This window comes from Mytilus galloprovincialis, chromosome 7, assembly GCF_965363235.1.
Source record: "Mytilus galloprovincialis chromosome 7, xbMytGall1.hap1.1, whole genome shotgun sequence".
NCBI classification, from domain to species: domain Eukaryota; kingdom Metazoa; phylum Mollusca; class Bivalvia; order Mytilida; family Mytilidae; genus Mytilus; species Mytilus galloprovincialis.
In genome coordinates, this window is record NC_134844.1 from 64,376,593 (window position 1) to 64,389,957 (window position 13,365).

Below are 13,365 nucleotides of genomic sequence, written 5' to 3' on the forward strand. Positions count from 1 at the left end.
AATAAGCTGCGAAATTTCAAAGAATGAAAATTCTGAGGCAATAACCATCCAATGGGGATGTTCAATTTATCTGAAAATCTGAATGTGAGGACCTTAACCAGCTGATCATTTCATCCTGTCAGTTTAACCACTTTATTTTAAAAGATATCAGAAAAAATCCGTACAGACCTTGCATACAAAAATTCTGGTTTGCTTATTGTAAAATACTGGAATAAAGTTTAAAAAATTAAAAAAAAAACATCGAAAGATATATAGATAGGTCCACACAGATTTATTTCCAATACAACCCTATCATACTTGTTAACATGTATTTGAAGTTAAAAATTCGCGGTTTTTATCACTTTCTGAAATAGTCACATGACTAATGACCTTCCTTGAAAACTCGAGTTGGTAAACCAGACGGGAATGTATATCTAAGAGTAAAAGGTAATCTAATTAAGGATTTATATGATATTTCCACGATAAATTCTTTCGTTTGTTACTTTTTTTAATTCTCCCTAATAAATAAATGACTTAAATACGTGAAATGTGTAGAATGATTTATTTAACTTTCGTTTTGGACTTGCATATTATCCATATTTATCTTCATTTATGTTATGTCCCAATTCTAGGACAAGTTATTGTTTTCGTCCATAATATTTTCATTTTTTACCCGGAATTTAATCTGTATAGTATTACCAATCATTTGAACTACATATATACACGTTTACGAAATCATTCAATTAGCAGGTTCAGGAAATAGAACTTTATCTTGTATATGTATCATTGATTTATATCAAAACACAGGTAAACGTTCATATATATTTACACCAACTGTAAAACAAAACAAAAACACGTAAATATAATCAATTAACATATTCTTTTGTTTCAATTTTTTTTAATTGTTTTAACATCTTATAGCTTAAAAAAATGCAAAGAACCGTAACTCTCTATCTTTATTGTGTACAAATACAACAAGTACATATATATAAATTAGCGTGAATGATATAAAATATAACAACTAATTTTATAACACTCATAAGTGTGTTAAAGTTACATTCTTAGGCACTTAAATAATTTAATTTAGTTACTGCATAAATTTATTTACAAACTGATCCACGCCTAGATAGAATGAATCTTGATTGTTGCTATTTTTAGACATTATGTTTATATATATATAGTATCAATACAGGTTGTAGTTTATTCTCCTTTTTGTAATAAAACAAAAAAGAAAGTGAGATTTTAATGCATAAACATAATGCTCAATTAATTCATTTATCTATTTGTCTACTTTCCAGGATTTTTCATCATTATATTTATTTGTAATTGATTAACAATGCATATACAAATATTATCAAACGCACACTTTCAATCAAATGATCAATGAAAATAGCTGTTTGTATTAGACTGAAATCAAGATTAATCATTTTTAGTTGCCAACACAATACGCAAAATAACTTTTGAAACCCATCAATACTGAACTTTATATTAAAAGTAAATCTGAACGGAAACTTCAAACGGAATTTCTAAGAAAAACTAGGTTTTTGATTTTGGGATGTAGGGTGGGCGGGGTTGCGGCCGCAAACAGTGTTCGTTCAATAACATGAAAACGATTTTTTTTCAAATTTTGAAATTTATGTTGTTTCCTGTGACTAATGAAGGTCAAGTTTAGTTTTCACCATGTTAATTTTTCTCATTGTTGAGTTACAGCCCTTTCCCAAAGATATTTTTTTTATGAATTACTCAATTTCTGTACAAACGGAAATATCTAAAAAAAATATTTTCAAAAGATATTGTGTTAATGTAAATTCTTTGGTAAATTGTTTGAAGTTTGTGTTAGGTTTGTTTGTTATTCTGTACAAACTAATTTTCTGAATACTATATAAATAACAACAATTGATGACGTGAACTCCTTTGATAAGATAATAATCTATTTTAATTAAAGGATATATTTCATTACATTACAATGTGTAGATACAGTTGTTGACATTGATAGATAAGTTGCAGATCTTTATTAGTTTGTGACAAATGAAATATTTGAAACTATTAAATATAATGGATTATAATTTGAAAATTGATGTACATTGTGTAACATTTTATCTAATTTTAGAGAACTATATTTGCTTTATTATCTAAACTTTATTTCTGTTCAAGTGGAAATAACTCAAATTTATTTTGGTCCTCAATGCTCTTCAACTTCATACTTTATTTAGCCTTTTTAACTTTTTTGGATTCGAGAGTCACTGATGAGTCTTTTGTAGACGAAACGCGCGTCTGGCGTATATACAAAATTTTGTTCTGGTATTTATGATGAGTTTATTTATTCCATGAACTTGTAAACATAACATAAGTTTTTGGATTGAGGTCAATTAATTAAAGTCGTTTGTTGTCAAAATTAATTTTGTAAGTCATGTGTGTAATGATGGTATATGTCACAGTTAATATGTGATAGTTTCTCTTTGTTGTAAATGTTAATGTTCAATTTTTACATGATCCTGTTTGGGGTTCAGATTTGCAAATATAATTTTCATTATTGATTAGATAATAATCAATCTAAATATCCAATCACAATCCAAAATCAGAGCGGTTTTAAGCTGAAATGTTGTGTCCATACTTGTACAACTGGGTTCGATCTCTAGAGGGAAATCGAGTTTGCTGTCACTCGACAGACTCTTGTTATATATATTTCGATAATCTTTAATGAAAAGTTTAACCACCGTGTCTAAACCACACCGGCAAAAAATGTTTGGACTCGATGGTATCTTATATCCGGCACGGTGACGGAACATTGATAGACATAGAAAATTGTAGGTTTCTATTTATTTATTTGCTATTTTATGATATCAAAGAACATGTATACATATATAACTATTTTCTATTGTGAGACGTAATATTTCCTACAACAGTTCTATATTAAAGGAGAAATAAGTAAAAATGCATGTCAAAATGACGAATTGAGTGAATCTTGCCTCCAATTTGTAAAATATCTCGTTAAATTGTTCACATTGTACGTTAAGAAAGGTAAAAGAAAGAAAGATATTGACACGGTGATTGCAAAACTAGCCACTTTGAGCACCTTGAAACTTGTATTTCTGTGTTTGGAATGAAAGAAATTGGTCAAGTAGAAAATGAAAAAGGCCGGTTTGGTCAATGTGTATAACCCGGGTTTGTCATGGAAAACAATGCATAATGTATAACAAAATTGAACTTCGGCGTTTTAAAGGAGTCTGGTGGCTCTTTGGAAAACGATTTCTTTGACAGGACAACTTATTGATTATTTGAATCTGTAAACACTTGTATTCCTACTTGATCATGTTTATTGGAACTAAAAAAAAAAGAAAAATGTTTGACTTTCAATTAAAAAAAATATCTAACTGCCAATTTTATAGAAATGAAGGTTATAACGAAAATTAGGATTTAAGTTCTCTATACGTGTTTATATGAAATATGTAAATGTAAGTGATCAAACTTGAAATTACAGTTGATGGTCTTCATAATTTAACACGCACATTTGATATGTGAATTTCTTGCAAATGGATGGTTATCTTTATAAGTAATCCAATCTCATCGCACAAATGTAGAACACATTAGTGCATATGAATCCCGGCTACCAAGAGGTGTAATCTTTTTTAAAGTCTAGATTGTCCCTGTTTAAAATATGTCTTTTCAAGGCTAAGTGTTTATTATAAGACATGATAAGAAGACAAATGTATTGGTATTGGAGACGATTTTACATGTTTTATGCTAATACAAAATCGTAAAAAAAAGGATTTAATTTTTTAAGGCTATCACAGGTGGGGTGGGAAGTGCGACCTATACGCTGCCTGAATTCGTCACAAATGTTATATAACTAAATCGTATACCAAATTAGAATTTGATAAGAAAAAAGAAAACAGCGACACCCTCGAAATTGGATGCATGTTAGAAGGATTATCATGTTTAGTTTAAAAATTCACATTGATATTTTAGAATCATCGAAATACGAGACCAATGGATGCAAATTCATGGTGACTTGAACTATTTTGTATGAGGCTTCATATGTCAGGAGTGAGAAGGCCTGGCTGCAACAAACCTCGCACACAGATCTTTTTTTTTACGATGTTTCAATCTGTCATATGACCATTGCCCTTGACCTCATTTTTATAGTTCAGCGTTTACCTACCTAAATGAATAGCTGTGAATGTCACACTGATAAGGGAGCAACCATTTAACTTCAAAGGGGGAAGGAGCGTGGTTAATGTTGTTTTTAGTTAGAAAAAAAAAATCGCGAACAGATTTATTCAGTTTCTTCAAAGCTTTCAATTAGATTCTTTTTTTAATATTAAACACTATTAGTTAAAGGTGAAATCTGCTTTCAGAATACTTTTGTTTTGTAATCTGCTGGACCAGAATTTGTTTATTCATCAAATTGAGGATCGGAATAAATTTTCTAGAAAAAAAAACTAGCCACCTCCTGGAAGTTAAATGGTCGTTCCCTAATGGTTGATATCCATGATCAAGGTGAATATTTCGTGTTCAATATAAAGAAAAAAGTAGATGTGATATGTTTGGCAATGAGACAACTCTCCACAACAGACCAAATAGCACAGACATATACAGCTACACGTCACCACACGGGCTTTAATAATGAGCAAAACATATACCGCATATTCAGCAATAAAAAGCCCCGAAATCACAAATATAAAACAATTCAAACAAGAAAAACAAATATGTAACACAAGTCCGTATCTCTAGTACCATAAGTAATAGGTCAACCGTGTTTGCTCATATGGCCACAGGACTATTATATATAACCATGAACTTATTTCATTGGTTTATTAGTTAAGGTTAAGTTTTTTATTTTTGTTGTTGGTTTTAATCATTGTAATGTGTTCATGTCCATCTGATAGGTTTCATTACACCTTGACTTTTTTATGGTTCCATGAACAATGTTAAGTTTATGTGATCCTTTTATAACAGCGAAAGACCGTGAGGGCATTCCGGTGTATTGCAATGTCCTAAAATTCCATGACGTTATATTCGTTTTGGGTTTTTTGACCGATCTATAAACATGATGAATACGTAGACATCATCAGATGCAAGCTAACATTCCTTATCGCTTGTTATAAATTCATTTCTTCAATGAATACTCATCAAAAACTTTTTAAAGAAGATAAATTAATAATATTAATTTTTGTTTTGTTATATGTATATACATATAAATAAAAAAAATCATTAATATATATGCACACGCATGCGGAAGAATATCTCAAGAACGTTTGCAATCTCAAGGAACTATAACTCTGCATGGATGGTAAAACATTTTTTTGCGGCAAAATACGAATGCCTACTCAAATCCATTCTATTAGAAAAAACGAATAATTACAGAGGAGTGACGTGTCCACCCTGCACTTGCACTGTACTATTAAAAATATAGTAGAATAGAATGATAAATAAATGCATGAAAATTATATATACTTGTAACTGTAATATACAAGTATTTATAAAATATATAACGGACAACAAACCAGAGTTTACTGATTTGTATCACTACAATATAATAGTCATTACGGTGAGAATGAATTCCCTGTCATTAATTTATCATCCAAGCACGAACTTGTTCCAGATTTTTTTTTTATATCCGTACATTAACCCCACTTTCAGGTATAGAGATGTGATTTTTTTCTGAGACAACTGCTTAATGGAACCTCCACAAGAACGTGCAGTCGTCCTATGTTCAGTACTTCAGTACTTTGATTAAATTATATATCTTAAGTTACAGATCTTCAAAATAGATTTAATTACGATAATTCAAGCAGTCGCTTCATGTCAGTGCGTACACTCTTGTAAATAATGCATTGAAAGTAGAATGAATTTTTGTTGAAAAAACGCAAGTGAAATTGTTTTACAATAACAGTCATATTTATGTTGCATTTCGATGGATAATGTTAAGATCCGTGTTAGCGTTGCTTTTCAAAAAATTAATGGTTTCAAAACAAACAAAGCCGGGTGATATTCATAGACAAAACCGGGTGATTGTGTAGTAAACAACATTGACCAAACTGACCTCTTCCATTTTCATTTGACCTATTTCTTTCATTCCATACACAGAAATACAAGTATCGAGGTGCTCAAAGTGTCTAGTTTTGCAATCTACGTGTCAATATCTTTCTTTTCATACCTTCCTTAACGTACAATGTGAACAATTTAACGAGATATTAAACAAATTTCAGGCAAGGTTCACTCAATTTGTCATTTTGACATGCATTTTTACTTATTTCTCCGTTAATATATAACTGTTGTAGAAAATATTACACCTCACAATAGAAAATAGTTATATATAAAATTGAGAATGGAATTGGGGAATGTGCCAAAGAGACAACAACCCGACCATAGAGCAGACAACAGCAGAAGGTCACCAACAGATCTTCAATGCAACGAAAATTCCCGCACCCGGAGGCGTCCTTCAGCTAGCCCCAAAACAAATATATACTAGTTCAGTGATAATGAACGCTATACTAAACTCCAAATTGTACACAAGAAACTCAAAGTTAAAATAGTGTATACATGTTCTTCGATATCATAAAAATAGCAAATAAATAAACAGAAACCTACATTTTCTATTCTATTAATGTTCCGTCACCGTGCCGGATATTAGATACAGTCGAGTCCAAATATTTTTTGTCGTTGTGGTTGAGACACAGTATTAACACCCGATTTTGATCAATTCGTTTTATTTGACAACACATATTTGACACTATACTCTACACAAGAATCTGTCATTCAAATTCATTTTCATTTGGATTTCAAGAACTGTAGACTAAGATAAATTATAATTATGCCGATGGATTGTTTATTGATATAAAACCGCATTAATACTCATTACTATATTATGAAACCTGTTTTAAACTGATGTAGAAAACCAGAGTGCCTGAGTCAATACACTTCAACAGGATATATGAAACAAGCTACCAGGTTTTATGTTAGGGGGTTGATGAAGGTGCTGTTGTTTTAAACTTTTTAATCCGCTATTGTTATTTGCAGTGTGTGTAAAATGGCAACAGCTTCTATGAGCTGTGGTGTTTGTGAACTCCGTCACATCACCAAACCATCCATAGTCTGGTGTTCAGAATGTGACCAGGGACTATGTACAGAATGCCAGGAGCATCACAGTTTGTCAAAAGGAACCAGCAACCATAAAGTGATAACAATTACTGAATACACGAAATTACCAGCTGATGTACTAATGATTAGTCAAAACTGCAGTAAACACGTTAAAAAGTATCAATTTTATTGCCAGAAGCATGAATGCCCCTGCTGCAGCAAATGTATCGTGGAAAGCCATAAAGAATGCCAAGATTTCGTCGAATTAGATGACGTCATTCACAATGTCAAAACCTCCAATGCCGTTTGCGAAATAGAGGAAACATTATTTGAAGTTGCAGAAAATCTACAGAAGATTCGTCAGCATCAACAGGACAACCTGACGACATTAGAAGAAAGTAGAAAGGAAATAGAAAAAGAAATAGAGATGACCAGAATAAAGATCAACAACCATCTTGACAAACTACAAGAGGATTTAATTAAACAACTGTATGCAGTAGAAGAAAAAGAAAAGTCGAAAATTGGTCAGTTATTGTCATCATTAGAAAATAATGAAAAGGATATAGCAGAATGCAACAGAAATATTATGAATATTAAACAACATGCAACAGACCTTCAAGTCTTTCTTTCAATAAAGCAAATAGAGGGGGACGTCTATAGCAAAAATAAATTCCTACAGTCGCTTGAAGAAGACAAGATTTTCACCAAAACTTCTCTTTCATATAAGATCAACACCTCTATCCAGAATATCATGTCCGATATCATAAGTTTTGGAGATGTGCGTATTGAAGCTAAATCTTGCGATATAGTTATTACTAGGAAAAAGGCTAAACAAGCTCAAATGATGGTACCGACCGTTCAATCAAGACGCATCGAAAATATAAAGTTTACGAAACAAAAGACCATCAACACTCAAGGAGAAGTCATTTGCAGATGTTGCATGCTATCCGATGGTAGAATGGCATTTACTTACAACTTTGAGTGTAAGGTTATTGTATTTGACATGAAAGGATTAAAAGACTTTGAGGTGAAGATGCCGGTTTACCCGTTTGATTTAGTGTTTATCAGTCAGGACAATACATTGGCTGTTACATCTGGTGATTCAAAGAAGAAGTGTATTACCATTATAGACTTGGAGAAGAAACAAATCAAGAAAACAATTTCACTAGATTCATATAGTTATGGTATAGCACTGAAAGATAATCAATTGATTTATTCCGGTTACGACAAAGGAATACGAATGATCAATCTAACCGACGAGTCTATAAGTGACATAGTTCGAGATAAAATGCCCGTTTACTGTTACATTGCAACATTTAGGGACAATATATACCACACAAACAATGAAACAAACACTGTCACATGTTATAATCTACAAGGTGAAATACAATGGACATTCCAAAATGAAAGCGTTCTTAAGAATCCTCGAGGTATAGATGTTGATATTGATGGCAATGTGTACGTGTTGGGGAGCAATTCGAACAATGTTGTAGTTATCTCCCCTGGTGGACAACGACATAGAGAGGTATTGACAACAGATGATTGTCTTAGTAATCCTATGTCACTTCATTATAGTGAACAGAACAATCAGTTGCTAGTTGCTAACTTCTATAACACGGCTCATTTGTTTGATGTTAGTTAAACAATTTGGAAGTTAAAACTTTTTTTAACTTCAAGTCAGTCTGTGCAGTGTTTAAAAGACCTAGATGTTAGAAATTTTGTTACTTTCTGACAGAAATACAATCTGTAGTATGTGTTTAAACAAGTTCATTCGCCTGTTAAATGCAAATATTGTTCTTAATTATGTAAAGAAACTTGTCAAGAACCACTAAGATACTGACAGTAAAGAATTTTAATAGAAAATAATAAAATAAGATGTGGTGTGATTTCAAATCAGGCAACTATCAACCTCATTATTGATATGACGTGAATCCAAGGGACATGATTGTTAGCATATACTTTAGGTAACTGTAATTATTAATAATACATGTAACAAAAAAAAAAACAAAAAAATGATAAACTACAACCAGCACCAAATTTCAAAGATAAAAAAACTCATTATACATGACAAAAAGAACAGCTATTGACGGCTGTATAATACAACCTATAATAAATAGTAAACAAGGTAAAATAAGACTCTATACCGTATCAGTAACTGTAAGCAAAAGGAACAACGTAACCTGCTAAATTCGAAACCTTGAATCCCTATACTCCAATATGTGTGGTTGAACTTGAGAGTGAATTGCATGTTTTGATCATTATTTGCATTTAGGATTTGAAGGTCTTTATCGCAAGAAACCCAGGACACCATTTGCGAGTATGTTCTTGAGGAAACGATGATAGTCCGTCGGAAGGGGACGATAAATGGCTGACCGGTGTTAAGAGAGAGCCATATCAAAAGCAAAAACATGAATGAGGTACAAACAGTTGTCTTATACCTTGAAAATTTATTGTAAACCAGGAAAATTAAACTTTTAAGATTTGGATTTCTTCATCTTCATGAGAACACGTCTGTTTTTCGGGATTTTGTTGTCTGCGGTATTGATTCAGTTTATTTTTTGTATAAAAATCGCTTCGAGTATAAAACACAATTCAAGCCTATCATACCGTATCAACTGGGTGATAGGTGATGCAGGCCTTGCTGGAATGTTGCTATATAAAAATGAAAAGTCCACATTGGGGAGATAAAAATCATCTCTCCTGTCATAAAGTGTTGTTTCCAACCGACCCTCATTGTTAATTTTAGATGTAAACAGATATGAGACAGACTTCATGTCACTATTTCTGGATACATTATTCTGAATCCGAGCAGACTAGGCTGAGTTTTTTTTATGCATCGTCCTTTGTTGTGAAGCATCAAATACTTATTTCAAAGTCTTTATAAAAAAGAAGATGTTGTATGGCAACTGTCCACAAGAAACCAAAATGACACAGACATTAACAACTATAGGTCACCTTACGGCCTTCAACAATGAGCAAAGTCCATACCGCATAGTCAGCTATAAAAAGCCCCGATATGACAATGTAAAACAATTCAAACGAGAAAAGTAACGGTCTTATTTATGCACAAAAAATGAACGAAAAACAAATATATAACACATTAACAAACGACAACCACTGAATTACAGGCTCCTGACTTGGGACAGGCTCATACATAAATAATGTGGCGGGGTTAAACATGTTAGCGGGATTCCAATCCCCCCTAACCTTAGACAGTGGTATAACAGTACAACATAAGAAAGAACTATAAAAATCAGTTGAAAAAGGCTTAACTCATCAGATGGACAAAAATACAATTGGACGTTGCCGAGTACTTGTAAATTGCGACAACAAAAAGACAATAGGAACAGATCTGAGAGTACTCGCAGTTATCTGACAGCTAGTTCAAAGCCGATAACAACTAATCGAAAAATATCTTCAGATATTTGCTGCTTGTAAATTTATCTTCTTTGTGTTCGTAAACATTATTTTTCACATGTTGAACAAGAAGTATGAAGGTATTCATTAAATGAGAAGTGTCATAGATTGTTAAATTTAGTAAAATTTAGTAAAGTAAGTTTCCGTTCGATTTTGAAAAATGTCTGCCCAATCATTCCATAGTTATTGGATTTTGAACCATCAAATGAATTAAGGATAGTAGTCAACATGTAATGCGATCAATTTTTTACTGTGCATCATATATTTAGCAATGTTATCTACAGAATGCAGAATTATGTATTGCTCCGTTATTGTATGCCCTTTGGAATACTCTTAGTTGCACACACATTCATATAATATATTTACCATGTCTCGAGGCTTTCAAGTACATTGTAGGCCATATCTACTGTTGAACATGGTAGCGCGTTGAGTTGTTTTACTTTGTTTAGTGAACGTTCGAGACAAATACTTTTTAACTTACATGATTGCACAACAATAACAAATGAATACTTTAAACTGAATGATTTTTCCAACAGAAATAAATAAAAGCATCAGCAACAGTCAAAAGAGTTGTTTGTCATTTTCTATAAAACTATAATGGAGATATACTAAAATAGCATTGATCAGAAAACAAACCGTGTATCATACAGATTAATTAAGCAAAAGGAAAGTGTATATATAATAAATGTTTCAGAGCTCATCCAACAATATGTACCCAAAAGCGATTCTGGGTGATTAATGCTCTTTAACTTCGTCCTTTATTCGGTCTTTTCACTTGATTAACGCGTCATTAATGAGTCTGCAAAGACGAAAAGCGTATCTAGCAATTGATAATCCTTATGTATTTGATGCGCTAGTAAATTGAATTAACAAAGATTGATCGGGTTTTGAATACCCATTCAACTGTAATTTTATTCCTTTTTTTCTTAACTAAATACGTGCTCATGTCCGGGTTAGTTTCCCAATTCTATAACTCATTTTGACTACATGTAATATATATTAATAACCTTAGCCACATCACCTGGAAAATAATCGGTGCCGGTATATGTTAGTTAAAAATCTAAATCGTGCACATAACTTGTTCCTATACTAATTTTAAGTTCTGGTGCCTATCCATTTTTTTTTTACTTGAGTGGAATAGTAGCAATCTTTTCAAGATTATAGGCTTGAAATAGGGAGAAAATCGTTCAAGAACACAACACCATTACAAATACTCTTCAAGAATACCAGGCTTATAATTGTGCACGCCAGACACGCGTTTCGTCTCCAAAAGACTCATGAGTGACATAAAAGCTTTGAGGGCCCAAAAGAATTATTAGGTTTTGCAAAATTCTGCTAAGAATAACTATTCCTGGGTTGAAAAAGATATAATATCTAACAATTTAAAGTTTTGAAAACAATTCTTTGATACTTGTGACCGTATCATTGATAAGTCGTGTAAAAAAAAATCAATTTAAGAAAAACCAAATCACAAAAATCGGTACAATTCGTAATTTAAGGTCAATAACTCCTATAAGGGGTCCACTGACGATTTCAGTTATTGACTTCAAACTTTTACAACCAAAAATTCAACTATGATTTATCGACTGTGTTTTTTATTTTGTTATTTTTTTTATATAAACTTTCTTGGCGCTAAATTTGTTTTGTCACTTATGTTTTCTTTTTGTTGCTAACAGTCGTTAATAAGGGAGACAGGACATTTGTAGATCTTTTCTAACTGATTCATTTTTGTCCCAATATCTCTAACGCTTTCGATGTAATGCTTCTTAACATGCTGATTATTTTCACCCCGTTAATTTGGGTTAAGTTATTGAGACATAAATCAAAAGCTGAGTGTGGTTTCACCTGTAATCTTATCTGACGCAGTTGAAGTTCTATGTAAGTTAACTCCTGTTTCTATCGAATAAAATATTAAGAACCCAGAAATCCTGAAATTAATTTAAAGTGAAAAATTGATACAAAATTGGACATGTCTGAAATAACAACATATATTCTAATACACCTCTATCGAACTTATTAGTGTATAGATAACATTCGGAAATTTATCAGCTCATGTATAACCCTCCTGATAAACCAGGCGGTCGGGAATGCATTTTTTCCCCTTAAAGGTAACATTCAGGATTTTCGCCCTGAATCCAAGATAAATTCGTCGTTAGTAACGTTTTCTATAACGTATAAAATTATAATCCTGGTACTTTTGATAACTATTTACACCACTGGGTCGATGCCACTGCTGGTGGACGATTCGTCCCCGAGGGTATCACCAGCCCAGTAGTCAGCACTTCGGTGTTGACATGCATATCAATTATATGGTCATTTTTATAAATTTTCTGTTTACAAAACTTTTGAATTTTTCGAAAAACTAAGGATTTTGTTACCCCAGGAGTAGATTACCTTAGCCGTATTTGGCACAACTTTTGGGAATTTTGGGTCCTCAATGCTCTTCAACTTTGTATTTGTTAAGTTTTTTTTAACTATTTTGATCTGAGCTTCACTGATGAGTCTTATGTAGACGAAACGCGCGTCTGGCGTATAAAATTATAATCCTGGTACTTTTGATAACCATTTACACCACTGGGTCGATGCCACTGCTGGTGGACGTTTCGTCCCCGAGGGTATCACCAGCCCAGTAGTCAGCACTTCGGTGTTGACATGAATATCAATTATATGGTCATTTTTATAAATTTTCTATTTACAAAACTTTTGAATTTTTCGAAAAACTAAGGATTTTGTTACCCCAGGAGTAGATTACCTTAGCCGTATTTGGCACAACTTTTGGGAATTTTGGGTCCTCAATGCTCTTCAACTTTGTATTTGTTTGGTTTTTTAACTATTTTGATCTGAGCGTCACTGATGAGTCTTATGTAGACGAAACGCGCGTCTGGC

General features: G+C 32.4%; 1 long non-coding RNA gene across 1 annotated transcript; it reads left to right on the forward strand.

Annotated features, from left to right (window-relative positions):
• The first annotated feature begins 359 nt into the window (after positions 1-359).
• LOC143083472 (uncharacterized) lies at positions 360-7,575 on the forward strand. The gene is made up of 2 exons (XR_012980723.1): positions 360-426; positions 7,003-7,575. It is a non-coding gene; the product is annotated as an uncharacterized LOC143083472 (long non-coding RNA).
• The last annotated feature ends 5,790 nt before the right edge of the window (positions 7,576-13,365 follow it).